This window comes from Triticum dicoccoides, unplaced genomic scaffold, assembly GCF_002162155.2.
Source record: "Triticum dicoccoides isolate Atlit2015 ecotype Zavitan unplaced genomic scaffold, WEW_v2.0 scaffold178529, whole genome shotgun sequence".
Classification (NCBI taxonomy): Eukaryota; Viridiplantae; Streptophyta; class Magnoliopsida; order Poales; family Poaceae; genus Triticum; species Triticum dicoccoides.
In genome coordinates this window covers 1,809-10,581 of record NW_021224890.1, presented here as the reverse complement: position 1 = coordinate 10,581, position 8,773 = coordinate 1,809, and the positions used below count along the sequence as shown (strand labels likewise).

Genomic DNA, 8,773 nt, shown 5'->3' with positions numbered 1-8,773 from the left:
CAAAATACACTTTATATAGCAGGACAGAGGTTGTACCTATTATATTGGACTCCCTGTCGCAACTTTAGGCCATCTTATTTATATTATGTTATCTTGTTTAATTGGTGCAAGCACTTCTTGCCCTGTGATGTGCTGCTTACGTGGATACTCCACTAGATATATGTTAGTATCATTGGCATGACTGTGTAATTACAACATAGTAACCTGTTTGAGTTAGTCATTTCTTCTTCTTCTATTTGTTTGTTTCTCATCCGTAAGAAGGTTTTCTGAAATCACTCACTTGCAGGTTGCGCGTGGATGTCCGGCCTCCTGCAGTTGCAGATCCCCGTTGGATAAGCTGCTCCCATGCAGGTTGGGTTCAAGGCCATGCCTTGCTGGGAGAGGAGGGTGTCCCTAATGGACACCTTGGAAGGTCTTCTCTCGCCCATCTCCTCTGTTCGGTTCAGTTCTCTGCCAATTCAGTTTCCTTTCTAATTCTCGCAACATGAACAACTTGTTACAGCTGAAGCAGCATTAGAGTTGACAGAAAGAGCTAGGCCATAATTGAACTTGTTCAGACCTTGAACCTGCTTTAAGCTCAGCTACAGTAGATGATTCAGCATTGAACTGTCATTCTCGGATATGCATTGAACTGTAAAAGATTCATCCAAATAAATTATACAAAGTATTGTCTATATCCTATCCTTTTTATGTATCACTTCTTTTATTTTCCACAAATCATTGTTCTTCTGATAACTGGGAAATATACTATCTGCTTGTTATTACAACTGATTTCTTCAGAGAAAAAATAGTAACTTGGTAGTTCTTCATAAGCTCAAGTACTTTGAAGGCTTTACTGTTGACCTCCTTTTTTCATAATACCAAAATTAATTCCTTGTCAAGAATTGTTACCTTCTTTATGTGACGGATACTGGTTACACGCTTGACATCATATGCCTTACAATATTATCCAGATTTTGAAGTTTTTTTATTTATAGTGTACAATCTCCTATCTCCAGGAGATTGTAGAAATACCACAAATCGGAAGTGGGTCATCGCTTAACAAAGAACTTGTACATGATGTAAGCAAATCATGGGAGGATCCAGCCATTGAGATGAAAATAAGTTCTTATTTCAGTTTCTAGAATGGTGTATACTGTCAAACAACCAACTAAATCCATCTGTAGGGAACTTACTTGTGTGCAAGTGTGGTGCAACTTCCTGACTGCACATTACTTCACGGTAAATCTGGGTTGAGCAGCTCAAGAAGATTACGTACCAACAAAGGTCCGTGCTTACCCACACTCTAATTCATGCTCGAGCTCGATGACTCCAGCTTGGCCACCACGACGCAGCGCACCACAACAGGTAGCAATCTTAGTGCATCATTAAAGCACAAAGTTCATGTGTTTGGCTCATTCACATAGAAAAAAAAATCTGCTTCCTAGTAGAGTTAAACTCATACATTTAGCAAGATTGGTCATGAAACAAGGTTAACCTGAACAACACCCGCTGGTTATGCCGCTGGTTGGTTATCCACGATTTGCAACCCGACTCACCCGTAAACGACTGTGTTCTTACCGTGTGTGCTATTTGTGTAGAAATTGCTCAAGTCATGGATCCGCATGGTCATCGCTGACCGTCCAAGATCGACGACGAGATGAGGCCGACCATCGTCAAGCAGCGCCATGTGTAAGTTGACTGCTTGCTCCTATTAATCAACTGGATTATATAAATTAGTACTAGCTGCTGAACTTCTTAACTATGTTACCAATTTGATGGATGCATGCTCCTTGGATGGTTCTTTGTGTAATCTTTGACAAATATAGTACAGACCTCCCACTGAATCTTGAGTCATTTTTTTTTCTTCTTTCATGGAAGGCAGTTACCAATAGATTCCATGATTAATTTGCACCTCTTTTCTTTGCTTCAGAACTTCCACTATATGTATCAACATCTTCTCAACTTTGTGTGTTTTATTATTATTATTTATGAAATCTGCAGCCCGATGGAGGCCGGCCGTATTCGGTCGATTCCGTCCCACCCCTTTACCAGCAGGGCTGCCCCCCTTCTTCAGCGGGGTGTGGCACATTGCTGTTGCGGTGTCCCTTGACGACGGCCTCCCTCCCGACGGGCTGCAGGACCATGGGAAGATTGACTCGCAGCGCACACTGCTTCAGTGGCCGCTTCGGTAAGCCACTTCGATTCCTTTCTCTTCTTCTCTGTTAGTTGTGTGTCGTGTTGAGTGTGCTAGAGTTCCATGCACGTTTGTGTGCTGCTACTTGTGGTCACGACTAGACATGCAAGAGCAAGCAGGGAGTTGACAAGAGTAGTAGGTACTTGAAACATACATACATACATACGTACGCCAGACTGAATAAAATTCACAAGTTTGCACCTTTCATGTGTCATCCACTTCATAACTTCATTTGTAGCAGCAGTATTTCAGTTGTAGCTTCCTCCTCTCATGTTTGCATTCGTGGCATATCATATCAAACACAGTTTATTTGGTGACAACTCTTTTGCTCGGCATTTTTTTGCACGAGTATTTTTTGACAGGAGTTTGGCATCCCCCTCTCATTGGTGTCCATGGCCATCCAATTTTCTTGCTGCACGACATCTCCTAGAGCGTTAGAATAAAACTGCAACTTTCTTCACACCCATATTAGCTAGAGTGTGACAATAAAACTGAATGTTTGAGGAGAGGTCCTATATATATACTAGCTAGTTGATATGCATCTGGAAATTGTACATACGGGATACACATGACCGGAAGTTTGGTCCTTCAATTTGTATATACATGTGCATGCCAAAATTTAAATTAAATTTGCTTGGATGTTCAGTTTATTCTATGAATCTGCACCATTTTTTGCTTCAGCTTCTACTGTGTGTATCAACATCTTCTTAGCTTTTTGTGCTTTATTATCTGTGAATGAAATCTGCAGAGGCTTGATTGATAGATAAATAGCAATGTTTACTTTGCTTGCTACCTATTTCGTGTAGGTCTTGTTTCTTTCTTCCATGAGGTGTATGTTTATCCCTGAGATCTTGCTCATCAGTTTTCACAGATAAATAAAATAAGCTAAAAGATGGCTTGTTGGCTACATACAAATGTATGTTTTATTTTCTCTCAACAAGTGCCATGGTATCACTTTGAACTCTTAAGTCCGTGTAGTGTCAATTTTATGAAAAGCAACCCAGCTAGTTCTGGTTTGTATCGACAAATGCTATTTTAGAAGCTTGTGTTTGTAGTTTTGTAGTGTTGTGATGTAAGCATTGTCATGAAAGTTTAGGTTGGTGTCCTTGAAAGTGACGTGTGTTGCTTCCCGTTACACCCAGCGTTCAATCCCTAGTCAGTGAAATCTGAATGTTTAATTTTTGTAGAGTTTGATGACTTGGAGGGATCAAAGTCAAGGGACCCTAGCAACAAGTTTCATCCCTAGAAGCCTTCCTCCCTCCTGATCAACTTCTGTCATGTGTGTCATTTAGTTTCAGCTTCATGTATGAAATCTAATCCTGACGATCAATCATTATGAATTTGCTTTTTATGAAGTTAATTAGCCCCATTGCCCGCTGTTTGAGGTTGATCTGTTGTCTTTGAACAGCAACAGGATGGATTCGGTACCATAGAGATTGGCCCCGCTGCCATGCGAATGAGGCGTGTTTTTCAGCATCGGCTACAAAATCGCCATGGTGAGCTACACCAGCTCCTTTCCTTCCTCTGCTATACCATGCTCTGTTTCGTGGAAATGGATGATCTAGTCTTAGTTAGGATTTTCCTACTATTTTGGTTCGATTAGCTCGATTGCCTGGTGTTTAACATTGATTGTTTGTGCTCAATGCTGCTTGCTATGTATAGCCGCTGGATGTTGCTATCAAGTGAAAGCTTATGTTACCAAGTGAAGAAATCTCTATTTAAAGTTGAGCTTTTTCACTTGTCAAGAAACTTGAACTTAATTTTTTTTCTTCCTTTATGCTTGTGTGTATATGTGCTGCTGTAGGCTCGATCGTTCTTGTCCTCCTATATGTGCTTTCTTTCCAATAGTGATACTATTAATATTAATTGCATGGCTCTCTCTAATACATGTAGAAAGAGGTACCTTATAATGCTTATATGACCAGATTATTCAGAATGCTCTGTTTGGGCTTAATTATGATGGGTTTATTTATGTGTATCTCCATGATAATGTTTTGTTTCATGGCCATGGATGATCTATGGTTAGTTAAGGTTCTGCTTTTGTTTGGGCTTAAATAGCTCCATTTTGTGTCTGCTGTTTAAGGATGATTGGCTGGTGCTAAATTCGCTCTCTCCCTTGTCATTGTGTATCAGCATCAGGATGAATTCGCTACTGCAGAGGTGAAAGGGCTCATTAAATCGTGCCGGGGAAGGGGCGCGGCGGCCTCGGCGGCATCTTCCGTTGGACGGACCCATTTTCGCCGGCGACGCTGTTTGGTATCACCTACAAAACAACCCCTATGAGCTCCTCTCCTTCGTGCTCTGTTCAATCTGAAAAGAACCTATCAATGGTCAATACTAGCATATTATGTTGAACAATGCAAGAGAGGCTGCCCCTATGGTCACTTTATAGGTCTGAAGATTTATATTGAACAATCAAAGAGAACCTTTTGGGCTGGCCATCGTGCCTTGCTAACTTATAGGGTTTTTTTCATCCCGTAGTAGCTAGTATAGCAGCCCAGCGGTGCTGTTCTTGTAGGAGTTTTTGTTTTGCAAGCCTTCTCATGTAGTACTCCCTCGGTCCTGAATTACTTGTCGCTCAAATGGATGTATATAGCACTAAAATAGTGCTATATACATCCATTTGAGGGACAGGTTATTTGGGATGGAGAGCGTATGAATTTTATGCTTGAGAAAATATGAAGCATGTGCTGGCTGTTATATTTGTAGAAAATTTGGTTGTTGAACTGAAATACGCCTGCACATGTATTGATCATCACTATTGAATCTAAACAACTCCTTCTGTAATTAACTCTTTCTAGTACATGTCGTAAAGGAATCTAATCATCTTTCTTTGAGTATGCCAATCATCTTTCTTCAAGGTTGCTAGTTTAGATATCAAATTCTGCAGTAATTAAATCTATTTGCCTTGTTGCTGATGCTGTTTCTCTCTTTTTCCCTGCTGTGTTTTGCTACAGGACAACTCAACAAACAAGAAATGGATGCTTACCTGAACATGAACCTTGAGTTTGACCGCCAGCTTGTCTGCAGTTTGTGGAAATCCAGCCAAGGAGAAGCAACTCTGGCCGATGTGGTGAGCAAGGTGCTCGTTCAACATCACCACCAGCCCAGGTGACTTCTCTTCCATGATTTACTGTCCCTGAACAGAACTCATACGGCAAGGATCCATCCTTCTAGTGTTAATCAAACCCCCTGCCTACATTTTTATTTCTTGGCACCAAGTTGCAACAGGCAGGAGATCAAATTATGCTTATACATTTGCTTAGTGTGTTTGAGTTGTCATGATTAGACCGACTGATTTAGGTGTGATTTTTATCTACTAGTGATATGATTGCCTGATTCATAGATACACATCCATGCTTTGCTCCTATTTGATCATATCCTTGCAGTAGTGTTGTAGTAGGGAGAGTTGTAAGATGACCTCTTGTAACGATGAACCCTATGTAATGGACTACTTACTTTAGTATGTAATGGATCGAATAATTTTGTTTGCTACAGCTTAGCCCCACCTCTAGTTAGTCTCCAATTTTGCCTTCCAATGTGCTTGTCTTATTTCTCTTGCTGTATGTACGTATGTGCAAACTTGAGGTGCCTGCCATGTGGTTTATAAACACAGAGTTATTACAAGAGTAAGATGGTATTCAAATTGCTTTTGATGTGCCTTGAGTCTTAATAACTACTCCCCTTGATGTTTGCTTTTGTGGCATGATACATATGTTTGCTTTTCTCTATAAATCCTACCAATTCGTTTCTCTATAAATCTGCTCTATCCAGATCTCATCGAATGCCCCATGTGAGTTTCCTGATACTCGGGGTGCTTTTTCGTGTGAAGGAATAGTGGTCTTGAAGTTGAAACTTGAACTAGATGGTCACCGTTGCAGTAATATCATGTGTTTTTGTTAATGACTTTCCTGTTCATGATGTATATTCTGTTGATTCGAATATTTCTTCTTTTGCATGTCAGTGTCCCTAGTTCTGACACTGCCATACGCCGACACCAACTCCTCCGTCCTCCTACTTGTTGTACAATTCGGGATCAGGAATCGGGATTTTCCTACAGGGGAGAGGTTCCTCAGCAACCGATGTGAACCCCAAACTACACCAGAACGATGCTCACTCCGAGCCGCCATCGACAGCTGCACTTCGTCGTTGGGATCCGTGACGGGGATGGGGGATTTTACTGGAGACTCAAACCCCTGTTTGGATCCGGCACCCGACCCGGGTCTCCTAAGACGAGAATCGATTGGCTCATGATACCAATTGTAAGGTTCAGAGTTTTTACACAATGTAGCACTAACAGAAATGGAATTCAGACAAGAGGAAAGCAGTAAAGCAAAAGAGATAAGCTACAGTGGTGTTGTCGGAATTTGAACAGCGACGTCCAGGAGCAGCTTCGCTGGTGGATCAGAGATCGACGATAGACACATCAGCACATAGGCGCGAAGCGGCATGAAGTGGCTTGGGTGGTAGGATCGAAGATCTACTGATGAAATCCAATCTGGCAACTGAAGATAACTGAAACTATTGGGCACCTGCAGCTCGACACAAACAGAGTTCCTGACAAATGTCAGTACTGCCACTTGTGAAGGAGAATATGAAAGCCATGCAGCTATCAACACCGTGGTCCTACACTATACCCAAATCAGGTTAGAATATGTTATGGCAGATCTTAACTGATTCCAGTCTTCATTATCCAAGCATAGCACTCAATATTGCATTTTATCATCAGCTTGTTGACTAGCTAATATACTCTGAAAAGAAGGCTTATAATATTTGTTTGAAGTCAAATGATGCATAGTTTGACCAGATTTGTAGGAAAAACATTCAACAACTACAATCCCTCCTCCCCTATCATTGTCTTCTACTAGTTTTCTTCATCTCCTCCAATATCTAATGCATTTTCGGCTTGTACGAAGGAATTCAAGAGGCAGAGGGGAGGAGCTAGTACGACTCACCCTGCCTCCTAGTACATACAGGATGCCATGGAAGGTCCTATCCTCTCAGTTAGTCAAATGTTCGCCGTCAAGCATCCTACTGACATGGCTGACTAACCTTGCACTGTGTCATGTTTCTCCCGCACGAAGCAACGGAGGATCATCATGTTTTCTGTTTGTTGGTGCCACGACGCGGCACCCGTGGATTTACTCTTTTTTTGTAGTCATGTAGCTTTTGTTGGGTTTGGATGCTGGCTTGTACTGGGAGCGGATTTTGTTTTGGTTTGGATAGCTTTGTTTCCATGATGGAGCAGGGCCTCGAGTCCTGAAAAATTACCTTTTCTAATTCTGTAGTAGCTGTGTGTGAGAAAGAAAGAAAGAAAGAAAGAAGCTTTTTCATTATCTAAACGGAATGTATCCTTTTGTAATCCTGTACTAGGATGCAATCAAATAACTGAATGTTTCCTTTTCTGATGATCTAAATAAAGAATCACATAAACAATTTGAGGATCCATCTGCTGTCACATGCCTATAGTCCATTTGCTTATAAACTCTACCTAGCTAACACGTATATGTTTCTTCCAACGAAGCCTTTTGGCTATTATTGAATGAATCAGTTTGTGAACTCCAAACTGTCGTGGTTCTCGATCAATCCGAACATGTCGCTGGCTGATTGGATCGTCTGCTTTATGAATTCCCAAGAGAGGATTGTGTTGGCTAAACTAAGCTGATCTTGCATATATACTAGGGAGGATAGTAAAGGAGCATCGACGTTGACTCTATGAAATTCCACGCCAAACGAAGATCAACTAACTATTATTTTTGGGCAAATTAAGGAGAACACAAGAGATATGATTTGGTTATTATTTGGGCCTCATTATGCTGCCCAACTGTAAGTGGCAGCACAGATAGATGCCGGGCTTGGAGGCAAACAAATTGGTCAAATGTGGCGGCATGGAGACAATCAAGTAGTTTACGTTAGGTTCTGTAGTCAAGTTTGGAGCTCAGAAATTTTCAGACTTGAACACCCACACACTTGGTTACACACTTTTAATGCAAGCCGCCGCCCCAGGCTTCAAAGACCAAGGAGGCAGGCTTCAGTAATCAAGGAGGAAGACGGGACTTGAGCCAATTACCACACAAAATTGACGCCTCCTTTCCTCTGATTAGCAATTGTCGTTGCATGCGCCTAGGGATGCCCATAAGGCAGCCAGGGAGGGCCTGGATTGCGCCACCTCACGGATCCGGGGCACGGCCTTGGACCCTTTGTTCTCTCCACCATGCTATATATACAAGCGATGGTCACCTGACCGCGTGCGGGGTGCGCGTGCGACTTGGACTTGGGGCTTGGAGGAGGAGGAGGAGGTGATGCTGCTTTCACTGTGAGTGAGGAATTTTCTTTCTCTGTTTGTTTTGCTGTCTGTTGTTTGTGTTGTGTTGAGACGACGGGTGGGAGAAGATCACCGTATTCCTCTCTACCGTGCCCCCGCGTCCAGCACGGCAGCTAGCAAGACGGCCATGACTACACGCCATGCCCGCCGTCAACAACCAGCTGCTATCTCCTCTCGCTCGTTTTTCTTCTTTTCTTGTCCCTTTGGACAGTCTCTCCATTACGCCTGCATCATACACAAACACACCATAACTGCATCGTAAGGAACCTCGA

General features: G+C 42.2%; 1 long non-coding RNA gene across 9 annotated transcripts; it reads left to right on the top strand.

Moving 5' to 3' along the window:
* Window positions 1-291: 291 nt before the first annotated feature.
* On the top strand, window positions 292-7,622 carry LOC119344661. Of its 9 annotated transcripts, none has more exons than XR_005166765.1 (11): window positions 292-412; window positions 999-1,061; window positions 1,167-1,347; window positions 1,581-1,671; window positions 1,984-2,170; window positions 3,364-3,480; window positions 3,585-3,672; window positions 4,310-4,432; window positions 5,134-5,287; window positions 6,141-6,822; window positions 7,093-7,622. It is a non-coding gene; the product is annotated as an uncharacterized LOC119344661 (long non-coding RNA). The 9 variants fall into 9 exon arrangements; XR_005166766.1 differs by adding an exon at window positions 503-664 and having other exon boundaries at window positions 999-1,347; XR_005166763.1 differs by having other exon boundaries at window positions 292-664.
* Window positions 7,623-8,773: the final 1,151 nt, after the last annotated feature.